General features: G+C 35.1%; 1 long non-coding RNA gene across 2 annotated transcripts; it reads left to right on the top strand.

Annotated features, from left to right (window-relative positions):
* Positions 1-7,763: 7,763 nt before the first annotated feature.
* Positions 7,764-8,632, top strand: LOC113308497. Of its 2 annotated transcripts, XR_003339829.1 has the most exons (3): positions 7,764-7,903; positions 7,991-8,097; positions 8,378-8,632. It is a non-coding gene; the product is annotated as an uncharacterized LOC113308497 (long non-coding RNA). The 2 variants fall into 2 exon arrangements; XR_003339828.1 differs by having other exon boundaries at positions 7,991-8,632.
* The last annotated feature ends 527 nt before the right edge of the window (positions 8,633-9,159 follow it).

Below are 9,159 nucleotides of genomic sequence, written 5' to 3'. Positions count from 1 at the left end.
TGGTCATAGCCCTTTGCCACAAGTCTTGATTTAAATCTCTCAATGGTGCCATCTGGATTATGTTTAATCTTGAAGACCCATTTACACCCTACCAAATTCTTATATGGATGAGGTGGTTCAAGTGTCTAGGTACCTGCTGTTTTGAGTGCAAAACATTCATTAACTAAAGAGTGAAGCCATTTGGGATGTTTCTTAGCTTGAGATAATGTCTTTGGAATATTGTCTTCAACTGAGGCTAAGTGAGATGCAGAGATAGGATATTTAGTGGTGAAAAGAGCCTTTGGTAGTTTGCGTTTAAAAATGCCCATTTTACCTCTGTTTGTCATTGAGTGAGCATTAGTCACTGCAGGAGGAGAAGCAGTAGTCTTTTAGGAAGTAGATAAATCAGTTGCTGAAGTTGGAACATAAGCAGTTGTCTCTGGAGAAGTAGATAATCCTGTTGAAGTAGGTAATGCAATTGAAGAAGTAGGTAATTAAGTTGAAGTAGGTGTAGAAGGAGTGAGTAACTCAGATATTGTTGCAGTGGCTGATGAAGAATCCTAATATGAAGAATACAACTGAGACAATTGAGATGCAGTGTTGGAAATCTTATCAAGCTTGAACTGTAAAGCAGGAAATTGATCTCCACGAAAAGTAACATGTTTATAAATGAAGACTCTCCCTGAACATGGCTCAAGATATCTATAACCTTTTTGAGAAGAAGAATAGCCAAGAAATATACACACCTTGCTTTTTGGTTCTAGCTTAGAGTGAGTGTAAAGCTCGATTCAAGGATAACATGCACAACCAAAAACTCTAAGTGTAGAACAGTTAGGTGTACTTGCATATAGCTTCTCATAAGGTGACATGAAGGAAATAGATGCAACAGGTAATCTATTGACCAAATAGTTTGCAGTTTGTAAAGCATCAACCCAATAACAATCTGCTAGATTTGCCTGTATCGGTAATGTTCTACACAAGCCAAGAAGATGTTTGTGCTTTCTCTCAACAACTCCATTCTGCTCAGGAGTACGTATAAGCACAACTATATTGATGAATAACACCATTTTCAGCTAATTTTTTTTTTCCAATTCATTATTGATAAATTCTCCACCTCCATCAGTTCTTATGACCTTTATTGTCAAGTCAAAATAGTTCTCAACTTGTGACTTAAAAGAGCTAAAGATTGAAATAAATTCTGTTTTTCTTATTAAAGAAAATATCCAACAATACTTATTGTAATCATCAACGATATTACAGTAGTATGTGAATCCATTACAAGAAGTAACAGGACATGGTCCCCACGGATCCATGTGCAAAAGTTGTAATGGTTTATTTGAAGCAGAACTAGAAAGAGAAAAATGAAACTTATGAGCTCTTCCTAGCTGACAATCTCTACAAGCAAATGACTTATGAGATGACATATTCCGAAAAGAAAGTAAATGACCTAGTCTGTGCATAGACTGGTGATGAAGTAAAAGTGGTGTAATAGCTGATAAAGCTATAGAACATGAAGAAGTATCCTCTGAAGTAGTTGTTGGTGAAGATGCAAGATGGAGTGGATAAAGACCATTATTACTCTATCCTTGGAAAATGTTCTTCCCAGATTTGAGATGCTTCACAAAGTAATTATCACCCTCAAATGTTATACTGAAATTATTATCTCTAGTAAACTTATAAAAAAAAAAAGTAATTTGTGAGAAGCAGTTGGAACATGTAAAATTTTTGGCAAATTAATAGTATTTGTCATCAATTTTTTTTGTAGAATTACCTATTTCAGAGATAGGCATACCTTTTCCACTTGCTATTGTTATATGTTGTATACCAGTATATGAACGAAAATCTTGAAGGTCTGAAGCATCTGAAGTGATGTGAGCTGTTGCTCCTAAGTCACAATACCAGGGATTTTCACCTAAAACATCAGTCGATGCTTAGCATGAATATTGAGAGGTATTGGTCGACCTTGATAAGAAAAATTCATGCGCTGATTGCATTCAATGGCTGAGTGACCATATTTGAAGAAAATTTGACAAGTAGGAGAATTTGTAGGTTGAGTGAAAGCATTTGTGACATAGAATTTTGTGGAAAAAGTAAATGTTGATGATGTTGAAGGAAAATGTGGTCGAAATGATGGTCTTGAAGGATAGTGAAAGTTAGATCTTGAATTATTATGAGAAAATGATCTATTTGCTCTAAAAGATGCAAAGGACTTAACTTCTTCAGAGTTAATAACATGTTTAGATCTCTCAGACAAAACAATATCTTCACTCAGTAGAAGATTATGTAATTCACCTAGAGTGACTGGAGGATTTCTTATTCGAATGGATGTAGAGAATGGATTAAAAGCAAATCCAAGACCATTAAGAGCACTCACAATTATTTCAGATTTACAAATAGGAGATCCAGCAACATATAAAGAATCAGATATTTTCTTGATTTCATTGAGGTAGTTAATCATAGTAAAGTTACCTTGTTTAATTCATGAGAGCTTGGTTCTGAGTTGAATAACATGTATTGAAGAAATTGCTGCAAATCTTTTTTCAATTGATTACCAGAGATCATAAGAAGTAGTTGGACCAGCTACATACGAGATACGACTATCTGAAATTGTTGATTGAATGCACGGGATAATAATCTGATCTTCTTCATTCCATCGAATCCACTCAAGATTAATAGTTTCCTCAGGATCAACACCTCTTTGTGCATATGTTAGAGCATAGCTCGGATGAACCCACCAAACGTTGGTATGTCAAGTTTGTTTGTCATATTTTAGTGAATCGAAACTCATTGAAAGAGTCGCCTGATTATGTACTAGAGTCAACTTTGTATAGGTTAGCTTGAAAGTATTAGGATATGAGACATTACAAGTATTGCGAAGACTTGAAGAAGTGAAGAAGTAAGAAGTTACAACGACAACATCATCCTTCCACTTGAGGTTAGTCATATTTGACTTGAACTGTTTCATTCCCTAACGTATCTTTCAAGTCGTTCATATTGAAAACAAAACTGTGAAACATGAACACTCTAGATAGACATAGTATTAAGGAATACAATACGAGGTTTATTGCTTAACCATTAAACTTTGTAGATAAGACATCGACATAATCGTTTAAATGCTATTGTGACTATGTATGGGTATGAGGTGAGGATTTCATCCTAGGAAACAATGTTTTACATGTGTTTTAAGGAAGTAAATTCATGAACTTGTTTTGTGAATCGAAAAGGAAATCGCCAGGCGTTATTGGTATTGTTATTCATTGCATCTCTTGTGAACAACCAATATGTGTGATTAGTATAACCGCTCATGACTTGTTTGTGTTCTTGGTAAAACTATTCACAAAGGCCTGACTTATGTATTGGTATGACTTTTATTAGTGAAACCGATCTTAAGTAATCACATGATATGGTATGATCGAGTTTTTGATTTTGTATGAGACCGACTTTGGGTAAAGGGGAACCGATCCTAGTAAGAGGTGTGACACATCACAAAGGGGAATCGATCCTTGTATGAGGTGCAACATGTTTTAGCAGAAAGGGGAACCGATCCTATGGACATGTGCAACACGTTTCTAGGCAAAGGGGTACCGATCCTATGGACATGTGCAACACATACAAGTTGGATACCATATATATGTGGGGAACCGATCCTAGTACCTAGTCAACCGAATTTCGGAAAGCTAGTGTGACTATGCACAATACTCACATGGAGGTAGAACCGAAACTTGTTTTGGTAGAACCGTTAAACTCATGATTTGTGATTGAGTGTTCTTGATCAATCACATAGTTCTTGAAAGTCAGATGAACCAATTCTAAACTTGTTTGGAAGTGTGGCAAATCGGTTTCAAGGTTGTAAGTATGAAAGAGGACTGACAAAGTAAGGATGTCGACATATTTTGAACATGTGATGTAACGCTTATCTTTAATTGTTCAAAGTTATTCCTTAATAGCGAAAGGAAGAAAATCTCAGGATCGAAACATAAATAAGTTAAGAATCTTTTAATTAAGGTTTTTAATTTTATTTTAGGAAAATGAGAATTAGTAATGTGCATTTACTAGTTGAAGATTTTCCAAAGAGATTTTCGGTTATTATTTTGGACAGAGCATTTCCAGGAATTATGGAAACCGAATTTAGAATATATTGCATATCTTGAGAATATTTTCGGTTTTGGAAATTCCTTGGTGTCCAAACTTCCTTGTCTATAAATACTTGAAGTTTGCATTTCTAGCAAACTAATCCTTCATGACAGCAAACTTCCTCGGTTGTGTTGTTACTGGTGACGCCGCCTATTCGGAGAGGAGAGTAACCTAATTAGGCGAAATCTCTTACGACCGCTCAGTTTAAAGTCTTCTTTGGGATTGAGAAGCTCTATTAGCACCGTTGGTGGGAAACTAGATAATTGCGGTTTATCTTGTGTTTTCGATTGATTTGATTGACTAACGGTGGTTGAACTTTGATTGCACCTAGTTTGTTTATGCTTGAGAATCTTCTCTTCTGATATAAGATTCACTCAAACTAGATCGAAGTTTCGACATGGATCTTTAGACTGTTTGTAGATCTAAAGACGTCTTCTGATAATCCATTGTTAACAGACTCTGTTCTGTGCGTGATTGATCACAAGAGATTCAAGTTGTTGTGTGCAGGCGTTTATTGAAGATTTAAGAATATTTGAAGACAAAGAAGATATTGAAGATTTCTGATTTGGGGTTCATAATCTTTGGTGTGCACAATACTTGTTTCAGTATAGAGGATCCAACTATAATCGGTTTATCCTTGTGGTAGATTGGATTGATTAGTTGTGTAGATCGGCATCAATATAATTCTTTGTGATTAAAAGTGTTGATTGCAAAATCTTAACAATTATCTTTGGTAGTTGAGAATAAGACAGATCTAAGAACCTGACGAAGGAGCTTATTGAGATAAACAGAAGAGCCTTTGTCGAACTCACATCACTTGGTTGAAGAGAGTTGCTACCAAACAGATTTGTTGTTCCTTTACTGTTTGGAATACGAACCAAAGGAACTGTTCCAAGTACATGACTTATTCATAAGTTGGAGGCATGGGAATACAGACGAAACTAGGTGAACTATAGGTTTAGTTGCTTGGTCTCAACTATACGAAGTTGGTTTAATTTTGTGTATCGGCTTAATCCTGAGAGTATTTAATTCTGGACAAGGTACCGGTGTTTTTTGGCATTTGCGGTTTCCTCGTTAACAAAATCTTGATGTGTCATTTACTTTTGTTTTCCGCATTATAATTATTTTATTATAATTAAAGTAAATTACACAAATGTTAATTCCTATTTACTTGATAAGCAATCCTATTGTGTTTGGTTAAGTCTGAACCTTTTTATCAAGTAAACATACTTTGCTGTTGTATTGTCTCGATCTCGTATCCATTGACGATCACACGAAGTGTGAACCGATTAGTTGCATTGTATCGACTCAGTCCATAGACAATCACTTTCGGAGAAAGGACTTATAGGTTGGAAAAGTTTTAGGTTGAGGTATATTTGGGTACCCTCGCCTTTTCAGCATATACATACTTGTGTGGACATCTTTTTGATCTATCTAGATAACCAAGAACATTGTATCGTTTGAAAAGAGGAAAAAGTAAAGCTTTCCAAGTGAGAAAGCTGTGATCTTGGAGTTTAGAAGGAACTATACTATCAATAGTGTGTAAAGGAACTTTAGTAATATTTGATTCCATATTGAATTGAAAGAAAAATTCAAGAAACTAGGTTTTGAGTTGCAGGTTTAATGGCGGAAGCTAAAGAAGGTGATCATGCCTTGATCGGCCGTGATACCATAGAGAAATGAGTGGATAGGAATGATCAAATCACATTACAACTGAAAAGGAGAGTAGTACACTAGTGGAAAATGGGTTTTTTAAGTTGACTGGGATTTATAAATAGGACTTCCAAAGGCTTTCTTGTATATGGGGCTCCCAAAGATAGTCCTATTTCACCGAAAATTAAATCAAGTTCCTATAACAGTCTTAATACAAATGGGTAATTTTGGAAATAAAAACACTTACATGTGGAGTTATAATAGGACTTATTGAGGGAATTGTTATTATAGTCAAACTAGGGTATCACCCAGGCCTTCGGCTTGGGCTCAACCTCTAGTGCGCCTTCGGCGCGTTGGACTTCGTGATTTGATCGTACTTTTGGCATGTCCAGAATAACAGATCCTTCGGATAGTGGGATATTCTAGATGATGTGAACCCATATTTTAGGTTTATAATTAAAAAACTCTAAAATTCCATGTACAAAATTTTAAAAAGTAGTTACTGAATCGTAATTACAACAAAAATTCAAGAATATGCCACATTTCTTGATATATTCTCAGTTCAGCCAATATGGTTGATCCAAGGAAGTTGCCGAGCTCGGGTATATGGTAAGTAATCATTCAAGATTTGATTTTCCAATGTGATAGTCAAAATTTAAATACCCAAAACTATACCCAAAATATCAAGCTTTCCGGGTTGCTTTTGACGAATCCAGCACTATCGGTACTAACTTAATGATAATTAATAGCGTTTTCAACCGAGACTCTAAAGTTTTTTGCTTTGAAGTTAATTAATAGCTTTTTCAATACATGAACGATGTTTTAAAATGTTTGCAGAAACAAAATAGTTGTACATTAACTGGATAACTAAAAGAATGATTATGAATGCTTTCAAAGTGAGTAGGAAAAAGTTTTTCTGGTCCGGTTTCATCAAAGGATTATGCAAAGATAAATAAGGTTAGACCAAATTCATTATTGCAATTGGCTACAGACGGAACACATGATGTATGAAAGAGTTACTTTTATCTTCAGAACAAAAAGATAAACATACAATATCGAAAGTACATATTACATTATGCGTTTTTGACACCTAAGAAAATATGGTTAAGAAACCTAAGAAAAAACAACCAAAAACAGTAAAAGCCAAAAAACGATTGCCACATTTGACTGCCACAAATTCGTTGGTGTGGGTACCATCTTCATGTGCTCATCTATTCTACTTAGTCACCATCTTAGAGCGCTCATGTTATTGGTAAATGCGTTGTGCATATATTTTGCGGCGACTAAGTCCATCCAGGCCTTCTTTCTTTCTTTCTTTCTTTCTTTCTTTATTTTTATTTTTATTACTTTGGTTTCCCCTTCGGCTGAGCTCAACCTCTCGTGCGCCTGCTGCGCGGCGCTCTTGATGATTCAGTCGTGCTTTCAGCATATCTGGGTCATTTTCGGTTCGCAGCAGTGTACAGTAATGTAGAGATTTAATAATTCCCAGGTTTTACCGCACTTACAAAGGGAAGAGTTATCATAAATCCAAGAAAGTATTCTTGTTTTAGTAAAAATTCATCTGCTACTTGCCATCATCCAAATATATTTTTCTAAAAAAAAAGAGCCACAATAATTTATACATTTATTTGTTGAGGTTAAAGATGCATTCTGATGGCAAGTTAGAAAGATATAGCTTGTTACAAAAACCCATTATCACTAATCTATAACTGAGTGGATTTTTAGGCCATCCACTGTCAGTTGTCCTTGGGATAGATCTTGGCCTTTCGTTTTTCATCTGGGAAGTGGAATCTATCGCTCCAAAGAGTTTGAGGTCAAGGTGTTTTTTCGGTTCCAGAAAATTTTTTGACACTGTAAAACGTGTCACGATCAAATCAAATCTTGCTGGTTCTTTTTTCCCGTTTCAATACGTGGAGAACTTCTAAGAGTTTGAGCGGTTAATTAAGAATTTTATATCCCTATTCGTGGAAACCGTCAGTAGTCAGTTTCATGGAAACACTCTGTTGGTATTTTCCTGGAGAAAAATTCTTTTGCATTTGGGATTTCTGGGCATACTTCATCTTGCACATGATGACCCGAGACTGAAGTTGGTACAGAAAGGCATACAAATTAGAGTTCCACCACCTTTCCATCCAATGTAATAAATTAAACCCAAGATTTCAATTTGTAATTGATGCATTTAATTATTCAACAAGAAGTTAGTTTATGGATGTTGATTTTGCAGGTGAGAGTGGAAGAGTGATGGGGAATGCATGAACACCAGCAACAGAGTAGAATAAAGAAGTAGTCTAGAGATCCGTGATTTATTCTCATGACGATCAGTAGTATCAGGTAATCATGCATTCGAATTTTTGCTGATTAAGTTGAGAATCTTTGAAATAACTATGGTGGTCTTATTGGGTTTAATGAGTTGGTGGAATTCTTAATCTCAAAGGTGCCATTTAAGTACAATTTTCTCAAGTAATGAAGTTTAATAGTGGATTTTGCTAACTATTATCGACCTCATGTTCCAAATCCGTAATTATTGATATTTGCTTAGCCAAATGACATTTAATTAGCGAAAGCATTCATGAAAGAAGCCTGAGTTGCTCAAGTTTTTTTTTCTTTTTAGGTGCTTTAATGTAATGGAAACGTTTACTTTCTTCAACTATCGATCACTTTTTTCCTCAAACCAGTTGCTACTGTGATAGCAAGAGGGGAGAAAAATACTACTTGAAACTCTTTTTTTGTTTTAAGAATTGTTATGTTTATTATCCATTGTGGTACCAAAATAGGAAATTCACGATTTGCTTAAAAATTTGTAACATTGAACCTTTTTGGTCCGTAGATTAGTAGTTCGACTTTAATTTGGTTAATTCTTCTTGCACCTCCTCCTGTAATTCCTTTAACTGTTGTTGCTCTAATAGAAACTGATGTCTCTATTTTTCAATCTTTAATGATGACTGTTTTCATTCTATTGCTTTTCCGTCCTCACCTTAGCCATATGCCGAAAAATTGATTCTCATGACCGATACTGTGAGCTACATATGAGAAATGAAATAACAGCTTCAAACTTTTTCGAATAAAAATACAAATAAAGAAAAAGAAAACGATATTACGACAGTGGAATAAGAGGCAACATGTTTTCCGGGTTAAGGAATAACTCCTTGGTTTGATGCCCGACTCTTATAGCAGTGTCCTTATCTTTGGAACAACATTTTGGTTTCCTGCACCATTACATGATATTTGGGAGGTTTTACATTAATATAGCAGTTTGTTAAAACAATGCAGGCATATATAGATAAACATGGATAATTTGTGCCCAATTAATTTTTGTCCTTATCATTGGTATGCGATACTGCCAATTTAAATTACAAACTGGCAAGATATTAACAAACTGCTATGTTTGGTTTT

The sequence above is a fragment of the Papaver somniferum genome, chromosome 9 (genome assembly GCF_003573695.1).
Source record: "Papaver somniferum cultivar HN1 chromosome 9, ASM357369v1, whole genome shotgun sequence".
In the NCBI taxonomy this organism is placed as follows: domain Eukaryota; kingdom Viridiplantae; phylum Streptophyta; class Magnoliopsida; order Ranunculales; family Papaveraceae; genus Papaver; species Papaver somniferum.
This window is presented reverse-complemented; position numbering and strand designations above follow the sequence as displayed.